The sequence below is a fragment of the Toxorhynchites rutilus genome, chromosome 2 (genome assembly GCF_029784135.1).
Source record: "Toxorhynchites rutilus septentrionalis strain SRP chromosome 2, ASM2978413v1, whole genome shotgun sequence".
NCBI lineage: Eukaryota > Metazoa > Arthropoda > Insecta > Diptera > Culicidae > Toxorhynchites > Toxorhynchites rutilus.
In genome coordinates, this window is record NC_073745.1 from 3,565,537 (window position 1) to 3,588,701 (window position 23,165).

General features: G+C 40.0%; 1 protein-coding gene across 6 annotated transcripts in view; it reads left to right on the top strand.

Moving 5' to 3' along the window:
• LOC129764591 (protein kinase C, brain isozyme) overlaps positions 1-23,165 on the top strand; it is a 323,054-nt gene that overhangs the window by 265,457 nt on the left and 34,432 nt on the right. The gene's annotated exons all lie outside the window — the stretch shown is intronic.

Consider the following 23,165-nt stretch of genomic DNA (forward strand, 5'->3'; position numbering starts at 1 on the left):
GGTGCTGCCATCCATCACGGTGAAGCTTCCACAATCGACGGTAGACACCAGCCACTGGGCAATTCCTCACAGTATGGACCTCGCTGATCCCACGTTTGCGGAATCTGGGTACATCGACGTCATTCTGGGTGCAGCACATTTCCTTCGTGTGCTACGTTATGGTCGTGTCTTGCTAGGTGACGACTTGCCTCTGCTACAAAGCACCGAGTTCGGTTGGGTCGTTTCCGGGATGTGTGAGCTGAGCAATAATGACCGTCGAAGATGTCAGTTCAGCAACACCATCAGCACCGTCACTGAGATGGTCAATACATACGCTGTCGCTGTCGAAGAAGAGCTCCAGCCGCCGTATTTCCTCCCTCACCATGCTGCCATGAATCCAGAGAGCAAAACGAATGAGATATGCCTTGTTTCCGATGCACCGTGCCGTTCCATTCCGAACTCGTCGTTCAACGATGTCCTTCTCACTGCTCCAACCATCAAAGATACTATGATCACAATCGTACTACGCTTCGGATTCCACCACTACATCATTTCAGCTAATATTGAGAGGATGTACCGTCGAGTGCTGCTTCACAAGTGGCATCAGCCTCTCCAGCGAATCCTGTGGCGTGACGATCCCGTTCCATCACTCACGGTGTATCAGCTTCGCACTGTCACCTCCGGCACCAGTAGTGCCCCGTTTCTTGTGACCAGAGTAGACGACGACGACGACGACGAAGAGAAGACATTTCCTATTTCCACGCCTACCGAATGGCACGATTTCAGCGCGAACAAACAACTCACGGGTTCAGACAGCAACGATTCACTCAACGAACTCTACAGGGAAATTATCACGATGCTTGCATCTGCAGCTCTTCCTCTCCGACAGTGGTCATCTTATTGTTCTGTTGGGTGGCGCCACGTCTCGTCAGAAGACAATCGTGGAAGAAGAGACCTCGGCAATCCTTCCGACGCTTCGCTGTGGTGGGACGGACCGCCGTGGTTGTACTCCGAGACTTCTCCGTGGTCCGAAATCGTACCTCATTCCTCATCTACCACGGAGATTCTAGACACTTGTAAGATCGCGGCGCTTCCAGTTGCGGACCAAGAACCACCCGATATCATCGATCGCTACTACAGCATTCGTCAAGTGCTCCGAGTGGCTGCGCTCCTCTGGAGGTTTTGTGTGAACTGTCGCCACCACAAACGAAATGGACCTCAAGAAATTAGATCGCTGACTTCCGAAGAGAACGACCGCACCTTGTTGATGCTGATTCGGAAGGTTCAGGGACAGTGCTGCATGACTCAGACACGAAAGCTCACCAGTTCTGGTCAAACGAATGGGAAATCGAAGCTCCGCATCTTCCATCCTCCATTTGTGGACGGAATAATCCGAGTTGGCGGCCGGTTGTACTTCGCACGAATACCAATCGACGAGAGACATCCCATGGCAGGTTGCACTGCCAACCATCGTTCCATAGAGCTGATCTGTCTGCGAAAGTGCTTCGTACCGTTGAACGCTGATCCAGTACTGCTGATGTTTACCCTCCGCCAGAGATTTTGGCATCTTGGCGGCCGGATTGGGTCAACCAGGCGACCCATTCCAGGTTCTCCCCCACCAACCATTTCATGTCGCCAGAACTAGCTAGTTCTAGCTCAAGGTTAAGGGCCGCTAGCACGGGGTTCTGGCCCAAGTTTGGGGGTATCGAGCGTGTTCCTGGTGCATCTATAAAGAGAACAAAGCTTCGCCGTGTGGGCTCTTCAGAGCCCCCGGCTGAGACTTGACCGAAGTTAAGTACTCCCGTTTTTTGTTCTCTTCCGATAAGTACAGCTGTGTAATTTCAGTTTCCATCAAAAACAACGATCGACGATGCACCAGAACCCACGACAGCGCCATCCCTGTGAAGTAACTTCATGCCCAACCACACTGTTGAAGACATAATACGCGTTCGAGGAGCATCTGTAAAGAAAAAAAGTCTCGTCATGTGGGTTCGGTAATTCCGACCCCTTGGGGTGCGGTAACCCCGGCCCCGTGACTGAGACTTAGCGCAACTTAAGTTCTCCTTTCTCACTGTCCATCGTCAGTCGTCGTACAATTTCTTCTATCTCACAGAAACCGCTCAGGACTGTTTCCACGCCGTGCGACGTCAGCAATGAGCAACTGTCTCCTGCCGAACCAAACAAACCAGACGTATAAAATACTGCGTTACATTGAATATTATTCCACCGCCGATGTCGTAATGAAAGAGCGAAATTTCATTGACGGCCGGAATGTTCAATACATATCTGAAAACTAAAATGAAATTTGTAAATATATAAATACTCACCTGCACAATACACTCACCATACACTTAGAAAATAAGATACACTAAAATGGAATACTTACCAGTTTTTTACACGCCGCACACACTGTGCGAATCCAAGAACTGACAACAAAACACGCATTGTTTACTATACACAAAACCACCAGACACAACAAAATTACGATTGTAAATAGGAAGACAAGAGAAAAACAGTATACAAATAGAGACGATATAAACAAGTTGGATTAACGAACGGACGGTGTTCAAAAATTTTGATTTGAAGAAACTATTCGAGAATTCGGTGCAGGTGTTTCGAGTCAGTCAAGAATAATTCGCGTTCAGTTGAAGAGAGAAAGGAGGTGCCGCAAGTGAATAAACAAGTACTGCGGCAATCAGTGCTTAGACAGTGCCCATCTTTCAATGTATGGACGACTTGTTGGAAATTGTAAGGGCTATTCATATATATATTTGTTTATATATATATATGAATAGCCCTATATATATAAATAAATATATATATATTTATATATATTTGGGAATTTTAAAAAAATACGTTTTCGAGAAAAATGAATTTTAATTTTAAAATAACTTTTTTGTCAGCGATTTTTTTTTTCAAAATTTTGTTGGTAATTTTTTGTAAAAATTAAAAAAATTTCCTGCATTTCATTCTTTGACAAGAATTTTGTAGAAAAAATTTAAACATGGTTAATTGTTTTCAGTTTATTATTATTTATGTAAAAACAAAGGCAATTTATGCGAGTTAAAAAAAACAAATTCTCTTGCATTTGAGACATGATGTTAAAAAAAAAGGTAGAAAAAAGCAAAAAAGTATCTCCATCCCTCTGGCTCACATAGTTCTAGTACTATATGTGACCACCTTTGGCTTCAATAACTGTTCGGCACCGTCGTGGCATCGACTCAACAAGCTTAGCAGTTGTGTCCGGGGTGATTATGTCCCATTCAGTTGAGATTACCTGCTGCAATTGCTGGATGCTTGTTGGTTTTTGCTCCTGAATCTTAATTTTCAAAATTAACCAGAGATGCTCGTTCGATTATGGTCGGGAGACTGTACCGGCTACTTCATAACCTTGATACGCTTTTCCTTGAACCACTGCAAGCTTTGAGGTGTGCTTCGGATCTCCGTATATCTGCGTCTCAACTTTAGCTTTTGTGTGGAGCGCTGGTAGTTTTTGCTTCAAAATATCCAAATAAACCCCCTTGGTCATGACCCCATCGATTAACTCAAGTTCTCCAACGCCGGATGTAGACATAGATCCCCACACCATAACTCTACCTGCAGAAAAAAATCAATGTCATGCTCAGTTGGTTGAAAAATCAATGTTGTACCGCCATGCTTGACTGTAGGCCGTAAACACTCCTTTGCGAACTTTCACCGGTTAGCCGCCATTTTCTTGTGATACCATAAGACCTGTCAACTAGGGAATCCAAGTGTTCCCTTGCTATTGGGTTTTGTCGAATTTGATACGGCTTCTCCTCTCTGGAGCCACCAATGTTAACTAGGGAATCCAATTTTCCCTAGTTATTGTTACTTTTCGAAATCTTGCCTCAAGGGGTCTCTTATAGGCTAAGCCCCTAGTTATCAGCGAATCTCGACTAGGGCAACCACTAACCCTTCAGAGTCCGAAGGCTGCAGAATGGTCCCTCCGAGTGAAGTAAATGGTCTGCTTTTCGAATTGGGATTGGCTCTGTTATTCTTACCAGTGTTTTCGAACTCTTTCCCTGTTAGGAGTTCTGGTGTTGTCTTGCGGATGACTCAGTTCGAGTCGGATGGACTTGGTGCGGAAAAAAATACTCCTGGTTGTGCGTACGAAAAAGAACTTTATTTGGTCGCTAGCTAAATTGCACTGATGATTGGAACTAATTTATTGAGTAAGAATCCGGACTATATATACACGAATTCTCACTCTAGCTCAACATTAAAAGAGAGAGAAAATATCTCCCTTTCCTACTCAGATAACCGAAACCGCATCGGTTATCTGCCTGCCTATTTGCCAGCGTGGGATTTTTCCCATCCGTGTTTCTTATCTTCCACTACGCCACCTGTGTAGGATCTCAAATAAACATATGCATGTTGATACGGTTGTTTTGACGTAGGACTACGTCTTTCATTTCTATACCGGGGTGTAAAATCAAAGTTTCGAAAACGAAAGCGTTACGCCGGAGACCGAGATTTTGAGCGTTAATAGCTCCTAAACAACTGAACGAAATGGTATGATAAACACTTCATTCGAAAGATAAAATGTCTACGCGTTCTATACTTGTTACTTTTTGATCCAAAAACTTGTTTCAATAGTCTTAAAATTGCTTTCAAAACAGGCTATTGAAATCACCAATCGGTATATAAGCGAGCGGCGCTCGGAAATCCACTCAGTTCTAATTGAACAGCGATTGGAGCATGTTGTCACTGTTGTGGTGAAGCTCTTCGGTTATCATGAAAGCGCGGATGAACGGTGTCACCAAGAGCCTGTTTGTGCACCCTAGGCCAGAAGGGAATCCATCAGGAGGAGAGTGATGCCACAAACGGTTCCCCGGGAAGACATCGCTACACACACATACACGCGCGGAATTCTTTCCGTTTGGATGCCATTCAGCATCGAGAAAGTTCCGGAAAGATCTAATCATTGCTGGGAAATGATCTGCCAGTTCCTCTGGGAATTTGAAAATACATTCACGTGAAAGAGTTTATTTGAATGTTTTCTATCCATGTAATACTGTGACCAAATACATTTGGTTTTGTGATTTTTCAATCAATCGCAATTAACAGGATAGCTTCAGAAGATTATTCTTCACCATCAGTAGGATATTTCCGCATCCAATATTGTATGCGCCCGCAATCGATTATTGCTCAGTCGCCGAATGTTCCGAGCTCAGAGAGTTCATTCCCCTCTAGTTTGCCTTCCAAATAGCCATCGTAAACCACACCTTCTCTCGATTCAATCACACACAAAAAGCATACTTGAGCGATATTCTGGTGGTGAGACACATTCATTTTTCGTGAGGACATCGACAAGACAACATCGTTGCCTAACGTGCTGGAGGAGGTGGACGGCGAAGGATCGACACATACACGCGCAGAATTCTTTCCGTTTGGATGCCATTCAGCATCGAGAAAGTTCCGGAAAGATCTAATCATTACTGGAAAATAATCTGCCAGTTCCTCTGGGAATTCAAAAATACATTCATGTGAAAGAGTTTATTTGAATGTTTTCTATCCATGTAACACTGTGACCAAATATTTTTCAATCAAGTACTATTAACAGGTGGTTATCGAGTTAGTATTAACCACTGGTGGGCTTCCAGTATCGAGGAAAATGTGGAAATATCTAATCGTTGCTGGAAAATAATCTGCCTGTTCCCCTTGGAATTGAAAATTACATTCAAGCGAAAGAGTTTATTTTAATGTTTTCTATCCATAAAATATCCATATAATACATACATATCCATAAAATATCCATAACGCTCTCGTTTTCGAAGTCCCCCAAATATTCATTTATTCATTCATTCAGAATGGATTTAGATTCAACTTCGAACAAATGATCTCTAAATCAACGATAGTCCTACGTCACCCTTGCGGTTATACCATAGATATAACCCACTTCCTGTTTTTATCTATGCCTTTCATTCGCTTAGCGCGTTATCTCTACCATGTGCGCTTGCGCTGCACTATGGTTTATTGTCATATTCTTTCTCTGCCCTTCGCGCTCATTGCATACGCTATAAAGAACGAGATCTAAGAATACAATTTTATCACTGGTTTATCTCTGGTGGCCCATACAGCACCCTTGCCTTGGGTCCTATCAAAACGTGCTTCCCACGAAAAAGGTTCTAGTAGGAAACATCTGGCTTATTACTAGCAATACATTTTTTACTTCTATTTTATTTTCCCAATTCTCGCGTGGGTCTTATTTGTAAAAACTTCTGGTACGCTTATCTTTGAAGTTATACAAACATAAATCGAAGGAAAGGAACAAACACGTTGTTCTCTCCTGCTGGCATTGATTTGTTTACATTCTATTCGTTATTGCCTTTCATGCACATGCGTTTGTTGCACTTCCTATTTGGTTGGGGTTCTGCCAAAATATGAAGTCATATTTGGTTGGGGTTCTGCCGAACCAAGCATCATTTTTTTCTAAATTGAGTTACTTACACCATTGGATGCAGAACATAATATTTTATTTATTAATTAACCAAGTGTAATGCATTCCTTGATCAATTTGTTTTCGTTCATTAAGATATTATTTTGTAAAAAACAACATAAGTGAGTAAAAATATATATTAGGCTGTCAAAAAAGTCCTGCGGTATTTTTTTTTTGAATTTTCATTTGTTCATAAAATTAGTTACAATCATCTGTTTTAAGTCAAATATGCGCCGTTTTGTTCGATGACTTGTTCCCAACGAGATGCCAACTTCATAATACCCCTGTTATAGAAGCTCGCTTCCATATTGGCAAAAAAAACTCGGATAGCCAATTTTCACAGGCCTCTTTTGTTGCTAACTTCTGACTACCTAGCTCGTTCGCCATGGACAAAAACAGGTGGTAGTCACTTGGTGCAAGGTCCGGACTATACGGCGGATGCAAAAGAACCTCCCATCCGAGCTCTCGGAGCTTCTGGCGCGTCACCAAAGAAGTGTGAGGCCTGGCGTTGTCCTGATGGAAGACAATGCGGCCTCTGTTTATCAAAGATGGCCTCTTCTTCATGAGTGCTACCTTCAAGCGGTCCAGTTGTTGGCAGTACAGGTCCGAATTGAGCGTTTGGCCATAGGGAAGCAGCTCATAACAGATTATTTCTTGACAATCCCACCAAACACACAGCAGAACCTTCCTGGCCGTTAATGAGGGCTTGGCCACCGTCTGAGCCGCTTCAGCGGGCTTCGATCACGACCGTTTGCGCTTCACGTTGTCGTAAGTGACCCACTTTTCATCGCCAGTCACCATCCGCTTCAGAAACGGGTCGATTTTGTTGCGATTCAGCAGCGATTCACATGCGTCGATACGGTCAAAGATGTTTTTTTTTGCGTCAACGTGTGTGGCACCCATACATCGAGCTTCTTTGTGAATCCAAGCTTCTTCAAATGGTAAATAACGGTTTGATGACTTATCCCCAGATCTTGGCCGATGCTACGGCAGCTACTACGCCGGTCCTTCTCGGCTAATTCAGCGATTTTGTCGCAATTTTCGACGACAGGCCTTCCGGAGCGTGGCGCATCTTCGACAACCTCTACACCAGAACGAAAACGTTGAAACCATCGTTGTGCGGTGGAAATGGAAACTGTATCGGGTCCATAAACTGCACAAATTTTATTGGCAGCTTGAGATGCATTTTTGCCTTTGTCATAGTAATACTGTAAAATATGTCGGATTTTCTCTTTATTTTGCTTTATATTTGCGACACTATAACTCACGAACGACTTAACCAAACAAAACACTGTCGAGGACTATATTATACCTTTCCAACAAGCTATAGTATGACTCGATACAATGAATACAACTAGAACTACGCGCTTACAACGACACCTCGCGGAAATACCGCAGGACTTTTTTGACAGCCTAATATACCATTCCTGAAATCAGTCAAAAGCTGTTGCAAAATACTTATGTGTTGTGTAATGATATTATGTTAATAACTAGCATGTATTTGGTTCTCTCTGGCTGCACAGAAAACGAAGTTTTCCTGTCAAGCAGAAACATAATTTTGTTTTTTTTCATATTTCTAAAGGTTCTGAATCAAAAAGTGACGACGATGTTTGCTTATAGCATGAAAAGTAGTATTATGTTTGACATCCTATTTTTTGCACGTGAGCTGTAAAATGATCGATTTGATCCGACACAGTCAATTAGTGGAAGCCCAAAGTTCAAATTGAAATATATCAAAATAATGCTTTTGGCGCCTGGTTCGTATTGGCAGAACCCCGACGATTTGATCATTTTTTTTATTTTATGTCCGGACCTGCTATCCTAGATCCGTAACAAGGCCCAGATATTACTACTATCGTCTCGTCTGATTAAATCTTCTTCTTCTTCTTCTTCTTCTTCAATGGCACTAACGTTCCTAGAGGAACTTCGCCGTCTCAACGTAGTATTATTTGCGTCATTTTTATTAGTACTTAGTTGAGATTTCTATGCCAAATAACACGCCTTGAATGCATTCTGAGTGGCAAGCTCTAGAATACGCGTGATCACAGTGCAAGTCGGAGGAAATTTCTGATTAAATCACCTTATTCCAGTTACCACTGGTCCATGAAAAGTGGTTCTGGGCCCACTTCAATCTTTTTTTGATATTGTTTGCGGACAACCATAACAGTTCGGCTGAAAGGTTTATAAGGTAACACAGTAAAACAATAAACAATTAATAGCCTTCGAGGGCGAAACAGCGATTATAGCGATCTTGCAACTTTTCGATACCATTTTTATAGTACTCTTTCGGATTTTCCTCAAAATAGGTCTCAGTTTCGGTAATCACTTCATCATCGGTCGTAAATCGCCAGCGGGCATTCTCTTCATGTCTGCGAACAGAAAAAAGTCGCTAGGGGCCAGATCTGGAGAATACGGTGGACGCGGAAGCAATTCGAAGCCCAATTCATGCAATTCGTTGCCATCGTTTTGATTGATTTGTGATTTTTTCCATTTTTTTCACAATGAAAAAAAGTTGCTTCACTCTCAATGTTGTAACTCATGAACCAATCGACCGATTGCAGTCAAATTTTGACACGTGTCCATTGAAAGATGGTGCTTTGTGATAGACAATTAGATTTTTGCATAAGGCGCCATGTATACGTCAACCTTATGAACTTTTCAGCCGAACTGTTAGCTTCCTTAGTGCTCCTCTGCCCTTAAGACCTTTCTTATAAAGACGATTTCGTACGGATTGTGATGTCAGTTGAATGGAAAACTCGATTGCAATTTGTTTCGCAATTATTGGAGCTGATAGTCCCCAGTCCAGCTCCGCCTTCTTCACGATAGCTCTGTACGCTTTTTGTACATTTGCACAATCCTATCGACCGTATCTTTGTGAAGCTGGACAATATCCGGAATATCAAATTATTAAAAATTCAAAGGAAATAAACTATATTAAGAAAAAGTCATAACATTATTAGAAAATTTGAAATAAAATTTCAAGACAAAAGCTTGTGAATAAATGTTACAATGGTGGTCATTTTGACTGGTCGATAGTCCTAGTGTTAAAGTAATTTTCAGAAACCAATTTTTTAATAAAATTGTGTTTAATCATTTTCTTTTGAATAATTTGACATTTTAGAATAACTATTTTTTGCTTTTTTTCTTTGCCTCCCACTACTTGAACAAAGCAGGGAGGAGACTACCTTCTTATTCTACGTACTTTGCACGCTACCAGAGACCGTCTTAAGCTTGTTTTTCAATCCTTCACAATGAAGAAAAATTTACGCGAATATTTGCGAACTTTTTTCGCCAACCAATCAGAAAGAAGCGCGGGATCACTTGCGAAAGAGCGAAAAAAGATAAAACTTCCTAAGCTTATGCTGCGAAAAAAAAAGAATTCCACTGACAGTTGCCTCTGCCCATACTAGAAAGCAGGGGTATGACTAAAACGTCAAATCCCTCATATTGCCAATGTACCCAATATTGCTGCGGTTTACTGACATTTTGGTTCTGACAATTACTGTTGTTTACAACACGGTCCGGTTATATAGTTAAATAGTGGCTAACTTTAAACTCCATGTTGAATCTGAACACCTCCATGTGAAACCGAAATATGAAAATCGCTTATGCAGTTAGAAATAAAGCAGCGCAATTTCCGCGATTTCGATGGAACGATGTAAGCAATATACAAACTTGCTGCAGGATAGCAAATAATTTTCCGAATTTCTATTTATACTTTACTGAATTTTCTGAGTTGTATGGAGTTCGAGATATACTCAAACTCACATTTGTGAGTAATATGAATTTGTTTCACCATTCTCATACAACTTGTTTTCGTTGTAAGGACGATAGTTTGACAGATTCGTATAATTTCGTAATTCAATGTGAATGACTTTAGCGAAAACATTTCGCAAGAACCAATTTCACACCTGAAAGATTCGCTCATTCTAAAACAAGCATTATACCCATGATGTTATCCGCGTCAGGCTATTTCTAGTCTATTTGTGACCTTACACTTTTTTCTGAGTGGCTGCCATGAGCAAGAAGTATAGGTGGAGCAGACGGTAGAGTAGATGGCGAGCGTAGTGTGCGTGATAGCATGCGCTGCCACAGCTACTTCTTGAATTGTGACGTTCATTTTTGAGTTTTCATTCAATTGCCTTCTACATCCTTGCAAAAACGTTATTTTTAGCAAGTTGCTTATCAATTAAAAACATATATTTCCTTGAAATTCCCACTGAATACGAGTATAATGTGGTAGTGTGCAGTGGATATTTGTGGAATCATGTCGGAGAAGATGAATGAAAATGATATTTTTGTGTGCGTTTTTCACTCTCTCACCATCATAGAAACAAAGGAATTTTCATCATTTTCGCGATAATATGACAATATTTTTAAGGTTCACAGTGTCGATGTATGTGATTCGAGAAAATAGTTTACGATCAAGCATCATTTCATTGAAAATTCTGCTATTCCTGAGAACTAAGAATACGACTATTCTCTGAACCTTTTTACCTCTCAAATGATGGAAATAAGCCACAATACAATTATCATCTATTAAAAAGCAATCAGTTCCAAGATTTCATAAGCAAATTTGCTCATGATATCATGAAAGTGTGCGTTATTTAAATATTGTTTTGTTTCTTCCATATAGATTCCATATTGAATGCGAATAATGACGACGCCATATTTTGTTTACCAATTCAAATATACTCTGCCTACTGCTCCACTTCATATGTACCTCATTGGAGTGGCTGTTTCTGTTGCAGTTATTTTTCGGGCGATTTTTTCGGAATCCTGAAAAATGTATAAAACGCACTTGATTTGATTGAATATTAGAGTTCATGTTTTGATTTTAATCTCATGAGAAGGATTATTAGGTGGAGCAGATGGCAGAATTTGCGAGCGAAGTGTGCGTGATAGCATGCGCTGCCATAGCTACTTTTCACATTGTGACGTCAATAGTTTTTTTATCCTTTTTGTTTATTTTAGGGTTGTTAGCATTTTAGCTGTAACAGAGCCGAATTTTAATCGTGTACATGTCACATGTTTATCATATCTATAATTAGCACATTACACAGTTGCCATTTTTCGGCGTTAGAGTATTCCCTTCTATAACCATTGCATATGGTACACATTTACACAGTAGCCATTTAGGCGTAAAAGTTTTCCTTCTGTTCTACCATTATGGCTCGCTTACACTCCGGAGACGGCACTAAACAGTGAAAAATCTTCTATGTCTCGAAACCCGCATAACATTTTAATCTTCGTAATGTTGTCATTTGGTTCATCAACTAGCAAATATGACAGTATATATCTTTGCACGCCCAGCTGGGTTATTACTTTTCATTACATTTATACATTTATTGATACTCTTCATGTTTTGATAGCACAACATCTTGTGTACTCTATTGAAGTAAATTCGGAAAAAGTTCATAACTCGTGACGTATCGAAAATTCTGCTGCTCTTGCTAAACAGCTAAATGATATATATATATATATATATATATATATATATATATATATATATATATATATATATATAATTTTGCACAAGTGTAAGTGTAAAATTGTGTATGTTACCAGTTGTGTTAAAAATGACTTGATATAAGAAACAATTTATTTCATTTTTCATAAACACCAAGGTGTGTTCCCGCTCGAGAATCGGTCGTTTGGTTTAAGCTGTCTGTTTTGTTGTGTTCATATTCACCCAAAGGAAGTTTATACGGCGAGAAAAATTGTAAAAGTGAAGAAATAGTGATTTCTCATATGCTCTACATATAGTATTAGGTGTTGTTAGTCCAATTAAAATTCGCATTGGGTTGAATAAACACTCAGTTCGGTATTTGTAATTATCTTATATTACATTGGTGAGTTTTTTTTTCTTTATTTCATTCATACATATCACAGGAGGCATCTCGTCTAGGGTCACAGAGAGCGGTTTTCATCATATCTTTTTCCCCTTTATCTGATACGCACCAACCAAAGACTGTTTACCATCCTTCTGTCATCATCACTCGGTAAACACTGGTGGAGTGAAAACACAATACTAAACAACCATAGAAAACGGCCCTTCTTAGGGCCACTAAATCGTTATCAAAGAGTTTAACGATGTAATTCTTCAAACATATCCAACATCAACAGATAGCCTAACGGAATCCTACGTCAACTATGCGGTTGTGTCTCGGGCACAACCCTCCTGTGACTTTTTTTCGACCGTGGATCGATCTCCATCGCTGATAATTGTTGCATGGACGTAGTTATTCTGTAACAACACAAAGATGGTCAATGAGGACCCTGAGTTTTGAACTTACGATCAATCGCTTACTAAGCGAACGCGCAACCAATGTGACTACGGAAACCCCCGTCAATAGTTGTGTTTACATTCAATTGTCTTCGACATCCACGTGAATAAGCTTTTTTTCGGCTTTTTTCATCAATCAAAAACATATATTTTCGTGGAGTTCCCACTGAATATGCGTATAATGTGACAGTGTGCAGTGGGTGAAATGATGTCGGAAGAGATGAATAAATGTGCTATTTTTGTGTGTAATTTTCTCTCTCTCTCTCACCTTCATAGAAACAAACAAATTTCCGTTATTTTCGCGATGATATGATGATATTTCGAAGGCCCCCGTACCGGTGTATGTGATTTGAGAAAAATAATTTACAATTAAGCAACATTTCATTGAAAATTTGCGATTCCCGACGACTAAGAATATGACTGTTCTCTGGACGTATTTGCTCTTAAACGATGGAAGTAAGTCACAATACAATTATCATCTATCAAAAAAAAAAACTAAATCAAAAGATTTTATGAGCATTTAGACTCATGACATATTCAAATTGTGAGTTATTTAAATATTGTTTCGTTTCTTCCATATTAAGTGCAAACAATAACGACACCATATTTTGTTTACCAACACAAATACATTCTGCCTACTGCTCCACCTCATATGTAACTCATTGATTTTAATCTATGGAATAGAGTAATGTGTGGCGGCTTGGAGTGAGAACTTCGATAACACGTTTTAAAGGCGATGCATGGCTCGCTTACACTCCGGAGACGGCACTAAACAGTGAAAAATCTTTTATGTCTCGAAACCCGCATAACATTTTAATCTTCGTAATGTTGCCACTTCCTTGGTTCATCAACTAGCAAGTATGACAGTATATATCTTTGTACGCCCAGCTGGGTTATTACTTTTCATTACCTTTAGTGATACTCTTCAAGTTTTGATAGCACAACATCTTGTATACTCTATTGAAGTAAATTCGGAAAAAGTTCATAACTCGTGGCGTATCCAAAATTCCGCTACTCTTGCTAAACAGCTAAATGAAATAAACCTCAGCTAAGAACTTCCCTATCTTCCAGGTGAACTCGGAAGCAGATTATCATGTTAATTAATGGCGCCCACTTCAACACTTCTAACCAACTTCTTTTGTGCGCTTCTTTTCGGCTTGCCGTGGTCGCAGTTTTCGGACTCCGTTCTTACAGAAACGATAAAAAATATTCTCACCCTCGAAAATTAAATTGAGATCATATCTTGACCACTAACTTCTCACCCCCCGTTCGCTCCATAATCTTCACTCTTAATAACCATTCGTTCCATTACGAGGAACCAACGCTTGGAGCGAATTCACCTCCATGCCACGTGGAAAAGACCTGACTGTAATTAGGTGTTCGTTATAAATATAAGCATGTTTTTCGACCTTCCATGCAGGGGAGAAACCTCCCCTAAGTACAATGTTTGATAATTTTATATCCCAAAACCTTTGCCGCTACTGCTGCTTCTGTTTGAAAACTGAACCGTTTAAAGGTGAAGGCAGTATTTTATACCCTCCTTCCTGTCGGTTTTTGCACTCCCAAGCACCAAAAAGGCGTTTAATGGCTCCGTGTGGTCTCCTGTTACTGTCTTTCAGGGCCAGGGTGTTCGGCACCATGTCTTATTACGCTCACACCCTCCTCACCACATGTGCTCTAATGTGAAAACGGGGCGGAATACACTGCTGTTCGCATTTCGTTAACATTTGCCAAAAATATCATCCCCTCCCAGTTGGGGCTGGGGTTGGGGAGTTGACGTTGTGGAAGTGTGGACACAAAGACGGATGGCGGCCGGATGGCTCGGCAGATAAGAACATGTCATCCAATATTAGCTGAAGTGAAAGGATCGGAAGCCGAGCTGGCTGCGAAGTCTGCTGCGGTTTATCGGAGTGGCTTTCAGCGCCATCGAGACAAATCCAGGCGGCGGTTTTCGTAGCGGCCTTTTTGATTTCCCTGGCAGGGTCCCGAATGTGTTATCTGCTGGGAGCATTAGAAAAAAAAAATCCTGGTCGGCACATATTAGCTAAGATTAATGGTGAAGCCATTCGAATGGAGCTGCAGAAATAGAAGTGGACGAATTGTTTCCTATTGAATTATGGTTGAGTCGTTGGTAGAAAAAAGAGCCCCTGATTGAGGAGAAACAAAAAATACGAAAGTTGCTGAAAACCCATTCATTCAAGAAAGGGTACCTTTTATGTATGACATCCTTCTTCCGTCCTTTTTAGGAAATCAATTTCGTTCCCCCCAAAAATGGACAATAGAGAGGTATCGAGAGAATATTGCAAATATTGTCTGATGTCTCAATTCATTTGCAAAGGAAGGGACACTGAAACTTCTCGTGCTCACTCTCTTGTCTGTTATATCTAAAGGGTGTGTCACATCAAATTGCATCACGGAAAAAACGCTGTAGAAATTCGCCCAGTAGACCGATCCTTTTGAAAATTTTAGACAGTAAAATAAAAACTATTAAACAACTTTTGGCATTTTCTTTTTATTCATACTTCGAGCCCAAGCCCGTATGCTCGCACCTCCCTCTTTACCCCGTCCACAAGGTTCTGTACAACGTCAGGTTGTAGTTTTTTTTTAACAGAACTCCATTTTCTCTTGAAGTCCGCCTCCGATTTGACAACTTTTGGGTTCTTCCGGAGGGCCTGCTTCATAATCGCCCAATATTTCTCTATTGGGCGAAACTCCGGCGCGTTGGGCGGGTTCATTTCCTTTGGCACGAAGGTGACCCCGTTGGCTTCGTACCACTCCAACACGTCCTTTGAATAGTGGCACGAAGCGAGATCCGGCCAGAAGATGGTCGGGCCCTCGTGCTGCTTCAATAGTGGTAGTAAGCGCTTCTGTAGGCACTCCTTAAGGTAAACCTGCCCGTTTACCGTGCCGGTCTTCACGAAGGGGGCGCTCCGCTTTCCGCAAGAGCAGATCGCTTGCCACACCATGTACTTTTTGGCAAACTTGGATAGTTTCTGCTTGCGAATCTCCTCCGGAACGCTGAATTTGTCCTCTGCGGAGAAGAACGTTCCGGAGGTTCCGGAGGAGATTCGCAAGCAGAAACTATCCAAGTTTGCCAAAAAGTACATGGTGTGGCAAGCGATCTGCTCTTGCGGAAAGCGGAGCGCCCCCTTCGTGAAGACCCGGCAGCTGACGAAAGTCCGCTTTGACGTAGGTTTCGTCGTCCATTACCAGGCAATGCGGCTTTGTCAGCATTTCGGTGTACAGCTTCCGGGCTCGCGTCTTCCCCACCATGTTTTGCCTTTCGTCGCGGTTAGGAGCCTTCTGAACCTTGTATGTACGCAGGCCCTCCCGCTGCTTGGTCCGCTGGACGAATGAACTTGACAAATTCAGCTTATTGGCGACATCCCGGACCGAACTTCTTGGATCACGTCTAAACTGCTTAACTACGCGCTTGTGATCTTTTTCACTGACGGAGCATCCATTTTTGCCGTTCTTCACCTTCCGGTCGATGGTTAGGTTCTCGAAGTATCGTTTTAGTACTCTGCTGACCGTGGATTGGACGATTCCCAGCATCTTACCGATGTCCCGATGTGACAACTCCGGATTCTCGAAATGAGTGCGCAGGATTAATTCACGACGCTCTTTTTCGTTCGACGACATTTTTCCAAATTTACGAAAAATTTACAGTGAAGCATGGCCAACGTGATCTATACACTCTTATCTGATTATAAGCGAAAGCTGAAGATATAATTCCTAAAAATTAAATTTCTACAGCGTTTTTTCTGTGATGCAATTTGATGTGACACACCCTTTATTTCTCCAACTGGAAACATAAATATCATAGAATTGTGCAACAGTATCATCCTTTGGTCGGATCAGGGAAGAGGTTGCTTTAGTGCTGAGACTATCCGAATCATCTCGTCAGACGAATAATAGGTATTCAATGTCAATACGAGAAGTTTGAGTAATCGACTTTTTGGATACATACAGGCATATTAGTTGGATTCGTTTGTTCTTCCTTTATTAGAGACATTTACTTTCTGCATCAATTACATTTTTGTTTTGTTTTGAAAAATGTGTTTTTCACTATTGACCGATTCCATGAGGTTATGCACCAGAGAACCAAATTTCAAATTTAGTTTTAGGAGAAAACTCAAAACGTTAATTGAATAAGCACCAGTTATATAATAAATTCTTTGAAATGGATGTACCAACCTTTGAGAGGGGCGAGTTTAAAAAACTACATAATCATATTTAAAATATTTTAGGTTTTCACTATTTTTATGTTTCTCGAGATATCTCTGCACTTGCTTAACCAAACTTCAATGTATACCACTGAATGTATAACTTAATACTTGTCGTGAGTAAACCTAGGTTCCATTTTATAACTTATGATAAACAAGCATTTGAAAAACAAGTATTTTTCAGGCGTTGTCACGTCACAAAAATGTAGCATTTTTTAGTTTATCAGATGAACTTAAGTTCCAACATTCTTATACCTGGGGTTCTCTTAGCAAACAATGACGGTCAACAACCCACAGAATCTGGTTAGGATCGGTTTACATATAGAGGAGTATCAACTGTCTCAAGAAGTTATAGTCACGAAAAGTATACGATCCATTCAGTGGCGTAGCGTGACCGGGTGACACTCGGCGCGGTTGTCTTAGCCCCTTAAATCAAACATTGTTGTAATGTCTTTTTTCGATTTATAATGGGAATAAAATTGATCGAACCCAGAAACATATTTATTCTAATATCAGATGAAAGGAAGAATAAATCATAGTATCTTCACGCGCCTCGACTTGAGAGCAGCTAATTTTCTGAACGAAAAATTAATATCAATAGGCATTAGTACGTTCACTTTTAATTGACTATAAAGCCAATTCATTTACCACGTTGAGCCTCGCGTCGATTCATAAAGACTGACACAGAACTTTTCCGTTTGATTAGCGCCGATCTCATTGGTCGGACAGCTAGAAAATGATGTCAAGATGATGTCCTCTATCGTTACATCAGACCTATCTATTTGTGAGCCAAACGAAGAATTCCTCGTCGGACCTCTAGCTCAGTCGGAGTATGGAGCATGTGTAACCAATCGTTATTTGCAGACAGTTTTAAATTTTTTTGACGTAGGACTACGTCTTTCATTTCTATACCGGGGTGTAAAATCAAAGTTTCGAAAACGAAAGCGTTACGCCGGAGACCGAGATTCTGGGCGTTAATAGCTCCTAAACAACTGAACGAAATGGTATGATAAACACTTCATTCGAAAGATAAAATGTCTACGCGTTCTATACTTGTGACTTTTTGTTCCAAAAACTTGTTTCAATAGTCTTAAAATTGCTTTCAAAATAGGCTATTGAAATCACCAATCTGTATATAAGCGAGCGCCGCTCGGAAATCCACTTAGTTCTAATTGAACAGCGATTGGAGCATGTTGTCACTGTTGTGGTGAAGCTCTTCGTTTATCATGAAAGCGCGGATGAACGGTGTCACCAAGAGCCTGTTTGTGCACCCTAGGCCAGAAGGGAATCCATCAGGAGGAGAGTGATGCCACAAACGGTTCCCCGGGAAGACATCGCTACACACACATACACGCGCGGAATTCTTTCCGTTTGGATGCCATTCAGCATCGAGAAAGTTCCGGAAAGATCTAATCATTGCTGGAAAATGATCTGCCAGTTCCTCTGGGAATTTGAAAATACATTCACGAGAAAGAGTTTATTTTAATGTTTTCTATCCATGTAACACTGTGACCAAATATTTTTCAATCAAGTACTATTAACAGGTGGTTATCGAGTTAGCATAAACCACTGGTGGGCTTCCAGTATCGAGGAAAATGTGGAAATATCTAATCGTTGCTGGAAAATAATCTGCCAGTTCCCCTTGGAATTGAAAATTACATTCAAGCGAAAGAGTTTGTTTTAATGTTTTCTATCCATAAAATATCCATATAATACATTTGGGTTTGTGATTTGTCAATCAAGTACAGTTAGCAGGAAAGCTTCTGAAGATTATTCTTCAGAACAAGGTTTTTCGTATCCTATATTGGATGCATAAAACCTTGTGCCTCCAACGTAACGCTCTCGTTTTCGAAGTCCCCCAAATATTCATTTATTCATTCATTCAGAATGGATATAGATTCAACTTCGAACAAATGATCTCTAAATCAACTATAGTCCTACGTCACCCTTGCGGTTACACCATAGATATAACCCACTTCCTGTTTTTTAATCTGTATTATAGTGATTTTCAACTCATTTGGCTGGTTCGTCACTTGTACTTCCATTTTTGGAAGAATGTCGGGAGTGAAAATTGAACTCGTGACCTTCAGCGTGAGAGGCATGGATGTTACCACTACGCCAGATCGCCTCCTCTATTTTTTTTTATCCCATTTATTTATTTATTAGGCTCATTAGCATTTTATCTGTAACAGAGCCGGGTTTTCATCGTGTACATGTACATATGTTTATGGGCCTGATTCTCGAATACACTTCACGGTGGAAACGAAATAAACGGCACGCCATTGAACCACATTTTACGAGTTAGTGAAGTGTCGAAGATAATGATGAGTTTTCAGGCAGAATGAGCACTTTTCAAATAAAAAATCATTAATGAAAATTAACTTCTTCGTATCAAACTGGTATTGAATGTGAGTGGAAAGCTTTGTTTTCTTCATGTGATATAATAATCTCATACCAAAATTTTATCTGAAGATAATTTGATATCATAATGATAAGTTTAGTGGGAGACTAATCTCGTATCCAGATGTCGACACCGTACCGTTGTCATCGCGGATACGTTTCATTCCGTTTCCACCGTGAAGTGTATTCGTAGTGTATTCGAGAATCAGGCCCTATGTTTCTATAAATTACACAGTAGTAGTAGTAGCCATTTAGGCGTTTTAGGTGTTCTGTTCCATTACATTATGGTAAATTACACAGTAGTAGCCATTTAGGCGTAAGGGTATTCTATCTGTTCTTCCATTGTTCAGCAGACCGGACAGCGGAGACAGTTGATATTGATCATTGTTGGGTTATTTATAGAACAGCAGCCCGATGTTTCTTGCAGAGCAGAGCAGTTGTATGGATGAATCGATCTTTGTTCCACCGTGGATCGATCTCCATCGCTGATGATGGTTGCGTGGACGTAGTTATTCTATAACAACACAAAGATGGTCAATTGAGGGCCCTGAGTTTGAACTCATGATCGATCGCTTAGTAAGCGAACGCGTAACAAAGTGGCTACGAAGACCCCCTATCGCCTCCTCTAGTTTTGAATTAATTTCAACTTTGAAGAGCCTTTTTCAGGAGATACTGTAAAAATGCAAACGGTTAGTAACAGCTTCAAACTAGCTTCACAATCCCCATTTAACACTTGACAACAAAATTAGAGGAACAGAGTGCGAAGTTGAGATTTTTAGGACATTTTTGAAATGTTGTAACTTCGTGAATTGAATTGAACAATTATTGAATTGAACTTCTGAGATAATTTGTGAAAAAAAGGAATCCTCTATCAACGGAAGAAGCATCATTACTAGAGTGTGTAGGCACCATCCAGTGGGGAGGAGGGGGGTGTTGTATGATGTTTTATGGGTGGAGAAGAATGCTTGTTATGGTTGTGGAGTGCATTTCTTCAAATTTGTTTTTCTTGTGGGCCCCGTTGAAAATTTGGTTGAAAACACTTTATAATTTTTTTTTTGAGAGCAAAACGCGGCCCCAGAAGCAATTTTTCAACTAATCGTATTTTTAAAAAAAAAGCTCTTGAACTTTTTCACAAAAACGAATACGCACTATCATCTACTATAGAATGAAGATTTCCTTGACAATGTAGTTTCGAACTTTCCAGTTATTTTAGGAAAAAAAATTGAAAAAATTAGATCAAAACAATACAAAACTCTTCTTACCTCGTAACTTTTTGCCACTTTTATTAAATGTGTCTTGTTTAGATGTGTGAGATGCTGGTGAAATAATGTATCAAACGAATACACTGTTGTTGAATTTTTATGCTCGTTTGTTTCAAAAAGGCTAATGCTCACTTTTGCCCCGCGCGCACCTTTGCCCCGCACTACTCTACAGGGATTTAGGGGATTTTAGGGTTGATTTTTCACGATGTTACAGCATTTCAAAAATCGCCTAAAAATTTGACTTCGAACTCTGTTCATATATTTTTTTTATCGAGTGTATTATTCATTCCACATCCGACTTATTTTTTTTGTCCCATATATTTATTTCAGGCTCATTGGCATTTTAGCTGTAACAGAGCCGAATTTTAATCGTGTACATGTCACATATTTATCATATCTATTATTAGCACATTACACAGTTGCCATTTTTCGGCGTTAGAGTATTCCCTTCTATACTATTCCAAATGGTACACACATTTACACAGTAGCAGCCATTTAGGCGTAAGAGTTTTCTATCTGTTCTTCCATTATCCAGTTAGACCGGACAGCGGAGACAGTTGATTGATCATTGTTGAGTTATTTATAGAACAGCAGCCCGATGTGTCTTGCAGAGCAGAGCAGTTGTATGGATGAATCGATCTTATTTCGACCGTGAATCGATCTCCATCGCTGATGATTGTTGCGTGGACGTAGTTATTCTGTAACAACACAAAGATGGTCAATGAGGGCCCTGAGTTTCGAACTTACGATCGATCGCTTACTAAGCGAACGCGCAACCAATGTGACTACGGAGGCCCCCTGACATCCGACTTATGAATAGGATCGTAAAATTAAATTATCCGTTAGTTAGTTAGTATTCCAGTGTGTTTTAATTTATTTCTCCAGTGCAAGGTGTATCCAACCCGTTTTTCCCAAGAACAAAGTACCAGATTCGTCCAATACCTGAGCTATCAACATTAAGGCCTTCTTCAACCAAAGAATCAATGGTTATTCCCATCAATGGTGAGAACCACCAAATGGTATTTTCGATTAGACTGTTTCATGAACTGCTAGTAGAAGGAATTCGTGCACTCGATCTATTATTTAAGCTTTCGGCAGTATCTAACGAAACTTCAATGCCTTTGATCAGCCCATCGTTGTGCGTATAAAACTCCATCGAGTGGAGTCTATATACCCAATGAGTACGCCTTTATATTTCACTCTATGAACAAAACCGTGAACTACTCCATTCGATCCTGACATCGTTGGAGCGTCGTTGGACGATTGTGAAATGCACTTCATGAAATCTCAAGCGTTATTCTCCAGGTCGTGGAGGACCATTACTCAAATCAGCAGCCTATTTCAATAAAATCTTGGACGCCGGACTACGTTTTCATTTCCGCATCCCAAAATCCCCTTGTTCTGATTCCGATTCCGAAATGCTCAACTCTTAAAACTCGTTTATAGAACACTAATCTATGCAACAAATGTCTCTTTTTAGAGCCACCATTTAGAATATAAGATTAGTACAATCTATGAATTTCTAAACAAATAAAAGAATTAAATTCAACATTATTTTTCGAACTATCACAATCCTACGTTAACCCACTTTAGGTCAAGTGTTCGAAAACTCGAACATCAACATCATGGCTTTGAAAAGCATCCATATGGTAATGTGTTGGCATTAAATGATAGCTTAGTTTACTAGCTACCACTTACTATCAATTTCATTTAATTTGACTTCATTGGACAATAAATTCGGATACAAGTAACTATGTGCGAAAAGTACATAACCTCACATAACCTAACAAAAAAAAAAAAAATGGGTGGGTTATGTCTATTACATACCCGCAAGGTTGACGTGGGACTACCTTAGCTTAGCAATCATTTGTTGGGATTGGTTTAATTTTTGATTGAATGAAACAATTTCTGAATTCAATTGACGTCAATATATTTGATTTGTGAATGAAAAGATTGTATAATGCCATGTAAGGTCAATTCGTACATTGTGATATATTATGTTCTTCGTTACAAGTAAATTTAATGACAGTCCTTTTACGTTCGGTATGATGCCTAGGACAAAATATGTGAACGGAAGAATTATCAAACGATTATTTTATTTTACGTTTCCTTCTGAAATTTGCATCTCTCTAGTTGTCCTTATATCCTTATATTCTCCTTTTCCTTTTCTTTCGCGAGAAATCAAATCCCTTCTTAATAAAAATAGAATGAGGTGAAATGTAAATACATATTAGATATAAGATAGGCTTAAGAATCGAGTATGATGAATGTGAGTGCGAATGTGAATGTGAACATTGTCAACATATCCTTATATCCCATCCTTTTCCTGGAAAAAATGTGACCCTTCTAAACTCAAGCAAACCGCGAGTAATCGGTTCTCTAAAGGGTGTGTCACATCAAATTGCATCACGGAAAAAACGCTGTAGAAATTTAATTTTTAGGAATTATATCTTCTGCTTTCGCTTATAATCAGATAAGAGTGTATAGATCACGTTGGCCATGCTTCACTGCCAATTTTTCGTAAATTTGGAAAAATGTCGTCGAACGAAAAA